The 17,836-nt window shown below is 37.1% G+C and overlaps 1 protein-coding gene across 1 annotated transcript in view; it reads right to left on the bottom strand.

Annotated features, from left to right (window-relative positions):
* LOC123936669 (A disintegrin and metallopeptidase domain 3-like) overlaps positions 1-17,836 on the bottom strand; it is a 219,908-nt gene that overhangs the window by 153,410 nt on the left and 48,662 nt on the right. The window lies entirely within an intron of this gene.

Genomic DNA, 17,836 nt, shown 5'->3' with positions numbered 1-17,836 from the left:
TACATGTAGCTGTCTGGTTTTTGAAGAATCCTTTATTAAAGAGACTGTCTTTTCCCGATTTTATATTCTTTCTTCCTCTGCCATGGATTAATTGACCATAATAATGGTGGGTTTATTTCTGCGCTCTCTACTCTGTTCCTTCAATCTAGGTGTCTATTTTTGTGCCAGTGCCATATTATTTTGATTACTATAGCTTTGTGGTATAGCTTAAAATCTGGAATTGTGATAAGGAAGCTGTGGTAAACACACACACACAGTCACAGGAATATCATGCAACCATAGAAAAGGACATGATCATGCCCTTTATGACAACATGGATGGACCTAGAGGCTATTATGCTACAGTGAAATAAATCAGACTTGAGAAAGACAAATACTATGATTTCATACGTTTGGAATTTTAAAAAAATGGATAAACAAACAAAAAGCAGAATTAAACATGAAAACACAGAGAACAAACTGATGGTTGCTAGAAGAGAGCATGGTGGGGGAATGGACAAAATGGGTGAACAGCTTCCAGGTAGGCAAGGAATAAGTTATGGAAATAAAAGGCACATCATAAGGAATACAGTCAATGTAACAGACAGATGGTAGCTACACTTGTGGCAAGTATAACATAATGTATAAACTTGTTGAAACATTATGTTGTCATCTGAAACTAAGGTAACATGTGTGTCAACTACACTAAAAAAACTTAATAGGAAAAAAACCCCACACATGCCTATGTTCACTGGTCTTTACCAACATTTCATGATAAAAATATTTAAAATGTAAAAAAGAAAACAAACAAAAAGCAACCGAATATTAGGTGAAAGACACAGTGATAAATAAAAAGAAATTTCCTCAAGAACACGTTCCTGAACCCTGTCTTCGTATATTTGTCCCTCACAATACTTTATATTACTGGCCCCTAAGCAAAATATTACAAGATCTATTTGGTAGAATATTTAGAAGTTTGGGTTGGCAACCTGGCATTCCCCTTGGCATTAGAATCAAGTAATGAACTCAGAAAGATACTTCCACATCTGTTTTTATGAATTTATTTAAAAGGAGATTAAATGATAATTTCCTATTGTCTCAGAATTTTGGTTGAAGCTCAAAGCAGAGAATAATGTTCAACTAAATTCATAACAATTCTAATTCATTAATTTTTTATATAGCTATATAAGTTCTGCTATTTATTATGAATGTTAACTACTACTTTTTCTATACAAAACTTCTGTCCTTGGTTCCTCTTTCCCTTTACCTGTTTTATTCTTATTGCATATTGCTTCTCACTTTTCCTTTTATTATTTAATATGTGGAGATTTCTAATTACAGTTAAGTTGGGATCTTTGACTAAAAATATATTTGCTCCATTTAAACGTGTTCTCTTGACTGTGGGGTGTTTGGGCTATAAACAAATAGAGGTATACTAGCATAAATTTCACAGAATTATCACAACACTTAATTAGTTTGTAGAAAGCCTCTCCTGGAAACTTGTGTAACTTGTTAAACCCAAGAGTGAAAGAAAACAATCAAACAAAACCAGTGCTTTGTAGTCTCTTACTGGAGGCTCCATAGCATAACAGTTTTAAAATCATAGACTCTGGAACCAGACTGCTTAAATTCTAATCTTGTCTTTCCACACTTATTTTGTGAACTTGGACAGTTACTTAAATCCTGCATTTCTTATATTTCTCACCAGGAAAATGAGAATAATAGCATACATACCTTTTACGATGATTGCAAGGATGATATGAGTTAGCATTTATAAATTGTTCCGAAAAAACTTATTTAAGCATTTCATAATTAAAATATTGATGACTATTTGATTTACAGGGCATTCTTACAAAAATTTAATAAGAAAACTCATATTTATTCCATATAATTTGAACTTCATTTTAGTTAAAATTTGCAACAACAAAAAAAGTGGTACATAGTCTCACTTGAATATTAATGTTTTAATTGGCTGGAACATTCTAGTGATGTTCCCTTTTTTATTCCTGACATTAAGATATTTGGTCCTGGGGCGCCTGGGTGGCTCAGTGGGTTAAAGCCTCTGCCTTCGGCTCAGGTCATGATCCCAGGGTCCTGGGATCGAGCCCCACGTCAGGCTCTCTGCTCTGCAAGTAGCCTGCTTCCTCCTCTCTTTCTGCCTGCCTCTCTGCCTAGTTGTGATTTCTCTCTGTCAAATAAATATTAAAAAAAAAAAAAAGATATTTGGTCCTTTATTTTTTTCTTTATTATTCCTATCAGGGGTCACTTTTTTTTTCAAATATATGTATATATTTTTCTATTTTATTGATGTCTTCACTTATCTACCTCCTTTCACATCATTATTTACATTGTTTAGATTAATGCATTATTTTCCCAAAATCATGAGATAGATGCAGAGTCCTTTTTAAATAATTTATGCATCATAGATTATGCATTTTCCTTTCAGTGTGCATTTAGCTGCATCCCAGAAATTTTATGGGTTTTTTTTTACCATTATTCAAATAAAAATAGTTTCTAGTTTCCATTTTGATGGGTTTTTTGACCTAGGAATTATATAAATTTATGTCTTCATTTTCAAACAGATTTTCCAATTAACTTTTTGTTATTTATTTCACCTTTGTTAAAAAATATATTCTGTAGAATTTAATCTTTTGAAATTTTTGAGACTTGATTGTGCACCTGCATGTACAAATAGTCAATTTCTGTAAATATTCCATTGTACTTAAAAATAATATGTATTCTGAAATTGATGAATTTGATATTCTATACATCTTAATTAGATAAAGTTCATTAATCTTTTTTTTAAAGATTTTATTTATTTATTTGACAGAGAGAGAGATCACAAGCAGGCAGAGAGAGAGGAGGAAGCAGGCTCCCCGCTGAGCAGAGAGCCCGACGCGGGGCTCAATCCCAGGACCCTGAGATCATGACCTGAGCCAAAGGCAGAGGCTTTAACCCACTGAGCCACCCAGGTGCCCCAATCCTGTTTTTTAAAACTGCTTACATATTTAATGATTTTGACTAGCTGTCAGGGAGATTTTAAATAAAAACAAAAATTTGCAGTCTAATTATGGGTATATCTCACTGTCTTTTGTATTCCATCTCCATCACATTTTGCTTTACATGTTTTGAGGTTATGTTGTTAAATGTATAGAAAATTTAGTATGGGGGGGGAGTCAAGATAGCGGAGAAGTAGCAGGCTGTGACTACATCAGGTAGCAGGAGATCAGCTTGATAGCTTATCTAAACATTGCAAACACCTACAAATCCAACAGGAGATTGAAGAGAAGAAGAACAGCAATTCTAGAAACAGAAAATCAACCACTTTCTGAAAGGTAGGACTGGCAGAGAAGTGAATCCAAAATGACGGGAAGATAGACCATGGCTGGGTCCCGGCAAGCAGCGGAGCAATGGAGCACAAAATCAGGACTTTTAAAAGTCTGTTCCACTGAGGGACATTGCTCCAGAGACTAAACTGGGGTGAAGCCCACGCGGGGTCAGCGTGGCCCCAGGTCCCACAGGGTCACAGAAGGATCGGGGGTGTTGGAGTGTCGCAGAGCTCTCAGGTGTTAGAACGGAGAAGCCAGCTATAGAGACAGAGCAGAGGACTGAACTCTCAGCTCAGGGTTACCTTGAACTCTACGGAAAGTGTTCAAGGAACAGAAGCTCCCAAAAGCGAACCCGAGCCGATTACTTAGTCTGGCCCCCAGGAAGGGCAGTGCAATTCTGCCTGGGGCAAAGACACTTGAGAGTCACTACAACAGGCCCCTCCCCCAGAAGATCAACAAAATATCCAGCCAGGACGAAGTTCATCTATCAAGGAAAGCAGTTCAATACCTAGGACGGCAGCAGAATTCCAGAGGAGGAGAAAGCAAAGCACGGAACTCATGGCTTTCTCCCCATGATTCTTTAGTCTTGCAGTTAATTCAATTTTTTTTTTCAATTTTTTTTTCTTTTTTTTCTTCTTCTGCTAAATTTTTTTTTAAAGATTTTATTTTATTTATTTGACAGAGAGAGATCACAAGTAGGCAGAGAGGCAGGCAGAGAGAGAGGAGGAAGCAGGCTCCCTACAAAGCAGAGAGCCCGATGCAGGGCTCCATCCCAGGACCCTGAGATCACGACCTGAGCCGAAGGCAGCGGCTTAATCCACTAAGCCACCCAGGCGCCCCCTTCTGCTAAATTTTTTAAAAGTTTTACCCTTTTCTTTTTTTAACGTTTTTACACTAGTTTATCTAAAATATATATTTTTTCTTTCTCTTTTATATTTTTTCTATATTTGTTTTATTTTTTAAATTTTTTTCTTTTTTTTTCTGAACCTCTCTTTATCCCCTTTCTCCCCCCCATGATTTGGGGTCTCTTCTGATTTGGTTACAGTGCATTTTTCTGGGGTCTTTGCCACACTTTTAGTATTTTATTTGATCCTTCATATCCTCTAATATGGACAAAATGACAAGGCAGAAAAAATGACCACAAACAAAAGAACAAGAGGCAGTACCGAAGGCTAGGGACCTAATCAACAGACATTGGTAATATGTCAGATCAAGAGTTCAGAATGATGGTTCTGAATGTTCTAGCCGGGTTCGAAAAAGGCATGAAAGACATTAGAGAAGCCCTCCCTGGAGAAATAAAAGCCCTTTCTGGAGAAATTAAGGAACTAAAATCTAACCAAGTTGAAATCAAAAAAGCTATTAATGAGGTGCAATCAAAAATGGAGGCTCTCACTGCCAGGATAAATGAGGCAGAAGAAAGAATTAGTGATATAGAAGACCAAATGACAGAGAATAAAGAAGCTGAGCAAAAGAGGGACAAACAGCGACTGGACCACGAGGGGAGAATTCAAGAGATAAGTGACACCATAAGATGAAACAACATTAGAATAATTGGGATTCCAGAAGAAGAAGAAAGATAGAGGGGAGTAGAAGGTCTATTGGAGAGAATTATTGGAGAGAATTTCCCTAATATGGCAAAGTGAACAAGCCAAAATCCAGGAGGTGCAGAGAACCCCCCTCAAAGTCAACAAGAATAGGTCCACACCCCGTCAACTAATAGTAAAATTTACAAGTCTTAGTGACAAAGAGAAAATCCTGAAAGCAGCCCGAGAAAAGAAGTCTGTAACATACAATGGTAAAAATATTAGATTGGCAGCAGAATTATCCACAGAGACCTGGCAGGCCAGGAAGAGCTGGCATGATATATTCAGAGCACTAAACGAGAAAAACATGCAGCCAAGAATACTCTATCCAGCTAGGTTATCATTGAAAATAGAAGGAGAGATAAAAAGCTTCCAGGACAAACAAAAACTGAAAGAATTTGCAAACACCAAACCAGCTCTACAGGAAATATTGAAAGGGGTCCTCTGAGCAAATAGAGAGCCTAAAAGTAGTAGACCAGAAAGGTACAGAGACAATATACAGTAACAGTCACCTTACGGGCTAATAATGGCACTAAATTTATATCTCTCAATTGTTACCCTGAATGTTAATAGGCTAAATGCCCCAATCAAAAGACACAGGGTATCAGAATGGAGAAAAAAACAAAACCCATCTATATGTTGCCTACAAGAAACTCATTTTGGACGCGAAGACACCTCCAGATTTAAAGTGAGGGGGTGGAAAACAATTTACCATGCTAATGGGCATCAAAAGAAAGCTGGGGTGGCAATCCTTATATCAGATCAATTAGATTTTAAGCCAAAGACTATAATAAGAGATGAGGAAGGACACTATATCCTACTCAAAGGGTCTGTCCAACAAGAAGATCTAACAATTTTAAATATCTATGCCCCTAACGTGGGAGCAGCCAACTATATCAACCAATTAATAACAAAATCAAAGAAACACATCAATAATAATACAATAATAGTAGGGGACTTGAACACTCCCCTCACTGAAATGGACAGATCATCCAAGCAAAAGATCAACAAGGAAATAAAGGCCTTAAATGACACACTGGACCAGATGGACATCACAGATCTATTCAGAACATTTCATCCCAAAGCAACAGAATACACATTCTTCTCTAGTGCACATGGAACCTTCTCCAGAATAGATCACATCCTGGGTCACAAATCAGGTCTCAACCGGTATCAAAAGATTGGGATCATTCCCTGCATATTTTCAGACCACAATGCTCTGAAGCTAGAACTCAATCACAAGAGGAAAGCTGGAAAGAACCCAAATACATGGAGACTAAACAGCATCCTTCTAAAGAATGAATGGGTCAACCAGGAAATTAAAGAAGAACTGAAAAAATTCATGGAAACAAATGATAATGAAAGCACAACGGTTCAAAATTTGTGGGACACAGCAAAGGCAGTCCTGAGAGGAAAATATATAGTGGTAAGAGCCTTTCTCAAGAAACAAGAAAGGTCTCAAGTACACAACCTAACCATACACCTAAAGGAGCTGGAGAAAGAACAACAAAGAAACCCTAAACCCAGCAGGAGAAGAGAAATCATAAAGATCAGAGCAGAAATCAATGAAATAGAAACCCAAAAAAACAATAGAAAAAATCAATGAAACTAGGAGCTGTTTCTTTGAAAGAATCAATAAGATTGATAAACCCTTGGCCAGACTTATCAAAAAGAAAAGAGAAAGGATCCAAATAAATAAAATCATGAATGAAAGAGGAGAGATCACAACTAACACCAAAGAAATACAGACAATTATAAGAACATACTATGAGCAACTCTACGCCAACAAATTGGACAATCTGGAAGAAATGGATGCATTCCTAGAGACATATAAACTACCACAACTGAACCAGGAAGAAATAGATAACCTGAACAGGCCCATAACCAGTAGGGAGATTGAAACAGTCATCAAAAATCTCCAAACAAACAAAAGCCCAGGGCCAGACGGCTTCCCAGGGGAGTTCTACCAAACATTTAAAGAAGAACTAATTCCTATTCTCCTGAAACTGTGCCTCATTTTATGAGGCCAGCATCACCTTGATCCCAAAACCAGACAAGGATCCCACCAAAAAAGAGAACTACAGACCAATATCCTCGATGAACACAGATTCAAAAATTCTCACCAAAATACTAGCCAATAGGATTCAAAAGTGCATTATAAGCATTATTCACCATGATCAAGTGGGATTTATTCCAGGGCTGCAGGGTTGGTTCAACATCCACAAATCAATCAATGTGATAGAACACATTAATAAAGGAAAGAACAAGAACCATATGATACTCTCAATAGATGCTGAAAAAGCATTTGACAAAGTACAGCATCCCTTCCTGATCAAAACTCTTCAAAGTGTAGGGATAGAGGGCACATACCTCAATATTATCAAAGCCAGCTATGAACAACCCACCGCAAATATCATTCTCAATGGAGAAAAACTGAAAGCTTTTCTGCTAAGGTCAGGAACACGGCAGGGATGTCCATTATCACCACTGTTACTCAACACAGTACTAGAAGTCCTAGCCTCAGCAATCAGACAACAAAAAGAAATTAAAGGCATCCAAATCAGCAAAGAAGAAGTCAAACTATCACTCTTCGCAGATGATATGATACTATATGTGGAAAACCCAAAAGACTCCACTCCAAAACTGCTAGAACTTGTACAGGAGGAATTCAGTAAAGTGTCAGGATATAAAATCAATGCACAGAAATCAGTTGCATTTCTGTACACCAACAACAAGACAGAAGAAAGAGAAATTAAGGAGTCAATCCCATTTACAATTGCACCCAAAACTATAAGATACCTAGGAATAAACCTAACCAAAGAGGCTAAGAATCTATACACAGAAAATTATAAAGTACTCATGAAAGAAATTGAGGAAGACACAAAGAAATGGAAAAATGTTCCATGCTCCTGGATTGGAAGAATAAATATTGTGAAAATGTCCATGCTACCTAAAGCAACCTACACATTTAATGCAATCCCTATCAAAATACCATCCATTTTTTTCAAAGAAATGGAACAAAGAATCCTCAAATTCATATGAAATCAGAAAAGACCTCAAATAGCCAAAGGAATATTGAAAAAGAAAGCCAAAGTGGGTGGCATCACAATTCTGGACTTCAAGCTCTATTACAAAGCTGTCATCATCAAGACAACATGGTACTGGCACAAAAACAGACACATAGATCAATGGAACAGAATAGAGAGCCCAGAAATCGACCCTCAACTCTATGGTCAACTAATCTTCGACAAAGCAGGAAAGAATGTCCAATGGAAAAAAGACAGCCTCTTCAATAAATGGTGCTGGGAAAATTGGACAGCCACATGCAGAAAAATGAAATTGGACCACTTCCTTACACCACACATGAAAATAGACTCAAAATGGATGAAGGACATCAATGTGAAAAAGGAATCCATCAAAATCCTTGAGGAGAATGCAGGCAGCAACCTCTTCGACCTCAGCCGTAGCAACATCTTCCTAGGAACAACGGCAAAGGCAAGGGAAGCAAGGGCAAAAATGAACTATTGGGATTTCATCAAGATCAAAAGCTTTTGCACAGCAAAGGAAACAGTTAACAAAACCAAAAGAGAACTGACAGAATGGGAGAAGATATTTGCAAACGACATATCAGATAAAGGGCTAGTATCCAAAATCTATAAGGAACTTAGCAAACTCAACACCCAAAGAACAAACAATCCAATCAAGAAATGGGCAGAGGACATGAACAGACATTTCTGCAAAGAAGACATCCAGATGGCCAACAGAGACGTGAAAAAGTGCTCCATGTCACTCGGCATCAGGAAAATACAAATCAAAACCACAATGAGATATCACCTCACACCAGTCAGAATGGCTAAAATTAACAAGTCAGGAAATGAGAGATGCTGGCGAGGATGTGGAGAAAGGGGAACCCTCCTTCCTACACTGTTGGTGGGAATGCAAGCTGGTGCAACTACTCTGGAAAACAGCATGGAGGTTCCTCAAAGTGTTGAAAATAGAACTACCCTATGACCCGGCAATTGCACTACTGGGTATTTACCCTAAAGATACAAACGTAGTGATCCGAAGGGGCACGTGCACCCGAATGTTTATAGCAGCAATGTCTACAAGAGCCAAACTATGGAAAGAACGTAGATGTCTATCAACAGATGAATGGATAAAGAAGAAGTGGTATATATACACAATGGAATACTATGCAGCCATCAAAAGAAATGAAATCTTGCCATTTGCGACGACGTGGATGGAACTAGAAGGTATCATACTTAGTGAAATAAGTCAATTGGAGAAAGACAACTGTCATATGATCTCCCTGATATGAGGACGTGGAGATGCAACATGGGGGGTTAGGGGGATAGGAGAAGAATAAATGAAACAAGATGGGATTGGGAGGGAGACAAACCATAAATGACTCTTAATCTCAGAAAACAAACTGGGGGTTGCTGGAGGGAGGTGGGGTTGTGAGTGGGGGATGGGGTTATGGACATTGGGGAGGGTATGTGCTATCGTGAGTGCTGTGAAGTGTGTAAACCTAGTGATTCACAGACCTGTATCCCTGGGGATAAAACTACATTATATGTTTATAAAAAAAAAAAAAAGAAAGAAAGAAAGAAAGGATGAATACTCAACTTTTGTAGCAACATGGACGGGACTGGAAGTGATTATGCTGAGTGAAATAAGTCAAGCAGAGAGAGTCAAGTATCATATGGTTTCACTTATTTGTGGAGCATAACAAATGACATGGAGGACATTGGGAGATGGAGAGGAGGAAGAAGTTGAGGGAAATTAGAAGGGGAGGCGAACCATTAGAGACTATGGACTCTGAGAAACAACCTGAGGGATTTGAAGGGGTGGGGGTGGGAGGTTGGCGGAACCCAGTGGTGGGTAGTAGGGAGGGCATGTATTGCATGGAGCACTGGGTGTTGTGCAAAACAATGAATACTGTTTTGCTGAAAAAATAAATTAATTAATTTAAAAAAAAAGAAAAAAAGAAAATTTAGTATTGTTATTTATATCTTCTTTGTAAATTAAACACTGTATTATAAAGTACTCTCCTTTTATCTCTGTGATACTTTGTTTTATGTCAACTTGGCTTAGCTATAGCACCCATTTATTCAAGTAAACACTAATTTAAACTGTTCTGAAGGTATTTTGTAGAGGTAGTTAATACCTATAATTAGTTGGCTTTAAGTAATAAAGATCAGGTGTGATAACTTGGGTGGGCCTCCTCTAATCAGTTGAAAGGACTTAAGAGCAAAAACCTAAATTTCACTAAAAAAGAAGAAATTCTGCCTATGACCTGCAACATTAGATCCTGTCAGAGTTTCCAGTTTGCTGGCTTTCCCTCCAGATTCCCAGATTTCAGACTTCCTAGCCCCCACAATCATGTAAGTCCATTTCTTGATATCTATCTGTTTATCTATCTATAAATCTATGTTACTGCCTATCTGTCATCTATCTACCTATCGTCATTATAATCATCTATCTATCCTCCATCTCTGTCTATCTAAAATATCACCTTATTGGGCCTCTTTCTCTAGAGAACTCTGACAGATACAATCTCTAATACTGTTTAGTCTACACTACTTAATATTTATATAGCTATGATAGGTATTTTTATTAGTGTTTGATAATATATATTTTTATTATTTTATTATTAGCCTTTCTGCAGTCTCATATTTCTAATTTTTATATTTCAAACAGCATATAACTATGCTTTCAAAAGTATAGTCTGATAATCTTTGTAATTTTAGATAAGAAGGTTTGTTTCATTTACATAAAATATAATTACTGATATATATGATTTTAAATCCACTGTTAAATTATTTGTTTTCTTTTTAAAAATTTTATTTATTTATTTAGCCATTCATTCATTTATTTATTTGTTTGTTTTGGGAGAGAGAGTGAGTGAGTGAGCAGGGGGAGGCTCAGAAGCAGGGAAAGAATGAGGAAAAGAATACAAAGCAGACTCTGCATTAAGCATGGAGTTCAATGTGGGGCTTGATCTCATGATGTTGAGATCATGATCTGAGCAGAAATCAAGAGTCAGATGCTTAACTGCCTGAGCCACCCAGGAACCCCTAACACTTTTTTTTATGTTGATGTTCATTGATTGAGATTTACTTAATAATCATTTTTCTCATCTATTGGCTTGTTGCTTTTCATTGTTACATTATTTATCTGTTGTAGCCCTAGGGATTAAGACAAATGCATACAAGGTTTCAAAACCTTTATAAATTAGTTCTTACCAGGAAATGCAAGAAATTTAATTATGTTTCTATCCCTCCTCATATTTATACTTTTGTTGATGTATATTTTTAATTCAACCCATCTATTTGAATAATAATTTGTCATTTTTTGTTATGCCTGAAATTAGTTTTCCTTTGCAAAAATAAACACACAAACAGAAACCCTTAATTTTTCCTTGATTGTGGGTTAGCTGGTAATAGATTCTAATCTTTTGTTTGGTTAACTGAAAATATTTTTATTTTATTTATATTCTTGAGTATTATTTTTTGTGAATATATAATTATGATTTGATTTTTTTCTCAGCACTCTTTTAAGATATTATTCCATTGTCTTCAGGTCTCAATTGTTCTTTGAGAATTTAACTGCCAGGCTTTTAGCTCCTTTGAAGGTAACTTGTTATACTTTTCCTAATTTTAGAATTCAAAGATTTTGGGGCTGCCTGGGTGGCTCAGTTTGTTGAGCATCCATCTTCAGGTCAGGTCATGATCTCGGAGTCCTGGGATGCAGCCCAGCATCTGGCTCCTTGCTCACTGGAAAGTTGTCTTCTCCCTCTCCCTCTGCCCCTCCTTCTGGATCATGCACTCCCTCTCAAATAAATAAATAAATACAATCTTGAATGAAAAATAAAATAAAATTTAAAGACTTTTTTTTTTTGCTCTTTTACTATTATGTCTATAGGTTTCATTTCATTTAGCCCTTTAAAATAGTATTTGTCTATTTGTGACTTAGAGTCTTTTATCATGTTTAAAATTTTCTCAGCCTTATTGCTTCTCTCTATCTTCTATCTTTTCTTCCTTCAAGACTGATTGCATCTCTGCTGGATTTCCTCACTTTACCCTGTCTCTGTGTGCTTCATTCTATTTCTCTCTCTCTTTTCCATCTTTTTTTTTTCCTCTTCAGGTTTTAATCTATATTTTCTTCTGCTATAGCTGCAAATTCATTAATTCTCTTTTCAATGATGTTAATTCCAGAATACTCATTTGGTTTTCACATTTTCTGCAAAATTTCCCAATCTTGTCTTTTATTTTTTGAATATATTAAACAAATTATTTTAAAGTCTGTTTCCCTTTTCTTTTGTCTAATATCCTATGGGTCTCTTCTATAATTTGTTGTTTCCATGATACTACATGGTGTGCCTGATTATTTAGCTAATAACTGCCAGATATCTATAAAAGTGACAGAAATACTTAGGGGTACTTCTTTCAAGGGAGTATTTAATTTTATTTTGTTCAGGCAACTAGAGGCACAGGAAATCCTGAGCTACCTTAATTTCTTCTTAGGGTTATCATGAGGATTCCCTCATAAGATAATAAATGAATTAAAAATTTTTTTAAATTCTTGACACAAATAAGGGCTCAGAAAATTTTTAATATTATGAATGTTAAAAAAACAGTAGAAAACATAATCATTAAACATTAATGGTGAATGTCAGTGGATATCAGTATTTCACTGATTTTCTTCATTCTTCTTGTATGCTTTTGATCACTTTATTTTTTTAACTGAAAAATCCTTTATTTAAAACAAAGCTACTCTTTACATAAACTAGCATAACTTAATGGCAAAGAAAAACTTGGATTATCTTATGTGATCCCATGTTATCAGGGAAAAAATTTGTGTTTATCATGGTCCTGGATAAAAGTCCATTTGTAGGTCTACTCACAATAGTTCTGATATTGTGTCCTATGAAATAAGATAACAGGATTTCCAGATGGAGATGTTTACCAGGCAATGGGAAATGTAGTTTATAGCTGTGGAGATAAGTCAGGCAGTACAGTTATTACAAAGAAGAGACTGAGTCATCAAAACGGATGATATATACAAGATAGACAGATTCACATCTGTCATAGCTGGGAGGCTGTAGAGCAAATTGCTGAGTTTTAACTTTCAGGAGCCTTCGTTCACAATGAGCTGGCCACAGGTAAAAAGTGAAAGAAAAAGATAAAGAATCTATAGATGATAGTAAGATCAGATATTTTTCCAAAGGGTTGCCTGGGTCAGGCATCTAACTCTTGATCTCCACTCAGGTCTTGAACTCAGGGTTGTAAGTTAAAAAAATAAAAATAAATAAATAAAAAATGGTTTTTGGACACCACGTGAAAAGGGATTTTTTAAAAAAGATTGTATTTATTTATTTGACAGAGAGAGATCACAAGTAGGCAGAGAGGCAGGCAGAGAGAGGGGGGAAGCAGGATCCCTTCTGAGTGAGAGCCAGATGGGAAGCTCCATCTCAGGACCCTGAGATCATGACCTGAGCTGAAAGCAGAGGCTTTAACCCACTGAGCCACCCAGGTGCCCCTGGAAAGGGATTTTCGATGAGGTGTGATTATTGCTGAAGAAAAAGTAAGACAAATGAGGACTGAGGATCAATTGAGAATGTAGTTTCAGAAATATGAAAAGGGTAAAAGTGTGTAGGTAGAGATAAATAGGTAAAGAACAAAGCAGGATACTAAAATATTATTGTTTCGGCATCAGGGAAATACAAATCAAAACCACAATGAGATATCACCTCACACCAGTCAGAATGGCTAAAATTAACAAGCCAGGAAATGACAGATGCTGGCGAGGATGCGGAGAAAGGGGAACCCTCCTCCACTGTTGGTGGGAATGCAAGCTGGTGCAACCACTCTGGAAAACAGCATGGAGGTTCCTCAAAATGTTGAAAATTGAACTACCCTATGACCCAGCAATTGCACTACTGGGTATTTACCCTAAAGATACAAACATAGTGATCCGAAGGGGCACATGTACCCGAATGTTTATAGCAGCAATGTCTACAATAGCCAAACTATGGAAAGAACCTAGATGTCCATCAACAGATGAATGGATAAAGAAGATGTGGTATATATACACAATGGAATACTATGCAGCCATCAAAAGAAATGAAATCTTGCCATTTGCGACGACGTGGATGGAACTAGAGGGCATCATGCTTAGTGAAATAAGTCAATTGGAGAAAGACAACTATCATATGATCTCCCTGATATGAGGACATGGAGAAGCAACATGGGGGGTTAGGGGGATAGGAGAAGAATAAATGAAACAAGATGGGATTGGGAGGGAGACAAACCATAAATGACTCTTAATCTCACAAAACAAACTGGGGGTTGCTGGGGGGAGGTGGGATTGGGAGAGGGGGAGGGGGCTATGGACATTGGGGAGGGTATGTGCTATCGTGAGTGCTGTGAAGTGTGTAAACCTGGCGATTCACAGACCTGTACCCCTGGGGAATAAAAATACATTATATGTTTATTAAAAAAAAAAAATTTGGAAGGGGAGGTGAACCATAAGAGACTATGGACTCTGACAAACAACCTGAGGGTTTTGAAGGGTCAGGGGTGGGAGGTTGGGGGAACAGGTGGGGGACAATAGAGAGGGCATGTTTTGCATGGAGCACTGGGTGTTGTGCAAAAACAATGAATACTGTTATGGTGAAAAAATAAATAAAATGGAAAAAAAAGAAAAAAAAAGAAAAAAAAATATTATTGTTTCTGCAGTCAAAGGTAGGATGGATTTTTTTTAAAGACAGATTTATTATTTATCATTTATTTATTTATTTATTTATTTTAGAGAGAGGGTGTGCAAGCATGCATGAGAAGGGGAAGGGGTACAGGAAGAAGACTGAGCACAGGGCTTGAAGTGGGGCTCAATCTCATGACCATGAGATCATGAATGAGCCAAGTCAAGAGCTGGGTGCTTAACCAACTGAGGCACCCAACCCCTCCCAAAAGTAGGACATATTTAATGAAGTAGTTGGATAATCAGTGTCAAGAAAAGTTTTTATCAAGCTATGCTTCTTTAAAAATTTCAATCTTCAGAAACTTTTTCAAGACAGAATTACTGAAACTCCATTACATGTATCTTTTTTTGACTCACCCATGAAAAAAATTCAGGTACAAAGAGTGAAAAACCATAGGACTAACACATTTTCTAATTCTTAAAACTTTTTTGGAATTTTTGGCTTTCATATAGATATGATAGCCCAACATGATACTTTTTTTTTTCCATTTTATTTATTTTTTCAGCGTAACAGTATTCATTCTTTTTGCACAACACCCAGTGCTCCATGCAAAACGTGCCCTCCCCATTACCCACCACCTGTTCCCCCAACTTCCCACCCCTGACCCTTCAAAACCCTCAGGTTGTTTTTCAGAGTCCATAGTCTCTTATGGTTCGCCTCCCCTTCCAAATTTTTTTTTTTAATAAACATATAATGTATTTTTATTCCCCAGGGGTACAGGTCTGTGAATCGCCAGGTTTACACACTTCACAGCACTCACGATAGCACTTACCCTCCCCAATGTCCATAGCCCCCTCCCCCTCTCCCAATCCCACCTCCCCCCAGCAACCCCCAGTTTGTTTTGTGAGATTAAGAGTCATTTATGGTTTGTCTCCCTCCCAATCCCATCTTGTTTCATTTATTCTTCTCCTATCCCCCTAACCCCCCATGTTGCTTTTCCATGTCCTCATATCAGGGAGATCATATGATAGTTGTCTTTCTCTGATTGACTTATTTCACTAAGCATGATACGCTCTAGTTCCATCCACGTCATCGCAAATGGCATGATTTCATTTCTTTTGATGGCTGCATAGTATTCCATTGTGTATATATACCACATCTTCTTTATCCATTCATCTGTTGATGGACATCTAGGTTCTTTCCATAGTTTGGCTATTGTAGACATTGCTGCTATAAACATTCGGGTACATGTGCCCCTTCGGATCACTATGTTTGTATCTTTAGGGTAAATACCCAGTAGTGCAATTGCTGGGTCATAGGGTAGTTCAATTTTCAACATTTTGAGGAACCTCCATGCTGTTTTCCAGAGTGGTTGCACCAGCTTGCATTCCCACCAACAGTGGAGGAGGGTTCCCCTTTCTCCGCATCCTCGCCAGCATCTGTCATTTCCTGGCTTGTTAATTTTAGCCATTCTGACTGGTGTGAGGTGATATCTCATTGTGGTTTTGATTTGTATTTTCCTGATGCCAAGTGACATGGAGCACTTTTTCACGTCTCTGTTGGCCATCTGGATGTCTTCTTTGCAGAAATGTCTGTTCATGTCCTCTGCCCATTTCTTGATTGGATTGTTTGTTCTTTGGGTGTTGAGTTTGCTAAGTTCCTTATAGATTTTGGATACTAGCCCTTTATCTGATATGTCATTTGCAAATATCTTCTCCCATTCTGTCAGTTCTCTTTTGGTTTTGTTAACTGTTTCCTTTGCTGTGCAAAAGCTTTTGATCTTGATGAAATCCCAATAGTTCATTTTTGCCCTTGCTTCCCTTGCCTTCGCTGTTGTTCCTAGGAAGATGTTGCTATGGCTGAGGTCGAAGAGGTTGCTGCCTGCATTCTCCTCAAGGATTTTGATGGATTCCTTTCTCACATTGAGGTCCTTCATCCATTTGGAGTCTATTTTCATGTGTGGTGTAAGGAAGTGGTCCAATTTCATTTTTCTGCATGTGGCTGTCCAATTTTCCCAGCACCATTTATTGAAGAGGCTGTCTTTTTTCCATTGGACATTCTTTCCTGCTTTGTCGAAGATTAGTTGACCATAGAGTTGAGGGTCGATTTCTGGGCTCTCTATTCCAACATGATACTTTTTTTGTTTCTTTTGCCTTGGGCCTGGTTTCAGAAATATCAGCCTTATGAATCATTCATTTTCGAGAAGCTTAGCCAAGTGTTCTCTTTGCTGTATAATTTTAGTTTCAATTTCTCTTATTTTTATTATAAGGATACCGTATTCTTATAAAACTACTTATTAAAAAAGAAAACCCATGATCTAAGAGGAAAGAACAGTGTGAGAGCTATTCTAAACGGCAAAGTCATGCACCATTAAAAGTTACTTCAAGTACTGATAAGCTAGATTACAAAACTGAATTTTTATAATGTGCTGAACACTAATTTCTCCTTTTGATCACCAAAAAGAATGATATGGTTTCTGCTTTTGCTTCAGCTTCATTAATAAGATTGAACAATACCTCTAAGGACCACAGAACTGCCTGCAGCCTCAAAAACCTTTACCAAACGCAGTTTTAATTTTCATTTTGAAAGAAACATTTTCAGAGTATTTCATCCTTTATTTAAACTTTTAACACATTACAAGCTCTCTAAATGTGAAAGACTGTTGTCTCATCATCAGTCCTTAGCAGTTAAATATAGGAGAGATGCAGAAAATTCTTCCTAAAAAGGACTTATAAGGAATAGGAAGAAGAAAGAACTGTATCACTGTAAGCACAGATAAAAGATTGGGTAAGAAAATGGGGGTGTAGGGAGTACTATCTTAATTCCTCATGTGTTTCCATTTTTTTCTAGTTTGGAGTCATCACTCGGTTCAGTGTACCACAGGTTGCCTTTCATGGCTGCACTAAAACGTTCAAAGAACCCTGGAGACTTTAAGGAAAAGCCAATGACAGTGCTGACTAAGTGATGGTTTAGGACTTTGGCCTAGGTCAAATTTGTTATCTTAATTCAAAGATTTAAATGGTCCCATAAAAAATGTTTTTTTCTGCTTACCTATTTTCATGGTTTTGGTTATTTCAGTTTCCTTCTGACTTCCCTGATGGCAGTAAACAGATGATGTTCTCATTAATAAATACTTCAAAAGAAAATAAGCTTTCAGTTTCTTCATGTGATGAATAGAGATGCTTTTGTGGTTTTATTGTTTATCAAATTACAAAGAAAGAAAATGAAACTATTCCAAAAGTG

The sequence above is a fragment of the Meles meles genome, chromosome 2 (genome assembly GCF_922984935.1).
Source record: "Meles meles chromosome 2, mMelMel3.1 paternal haplotype, whole genome shotgun sequence".
NCBI classification, from domain to species: domain Eukaryota; kingdom Metazoa; phylum Chordata; class Mammalia; order Carnivora; family Mustelidae; genus Meles; species Meles meles.
The sequence above is the reverse complement of the archived record's forward strand: the minus strand, read 5'-3'. Positions and strand labels throughout refer to the sequence as shown.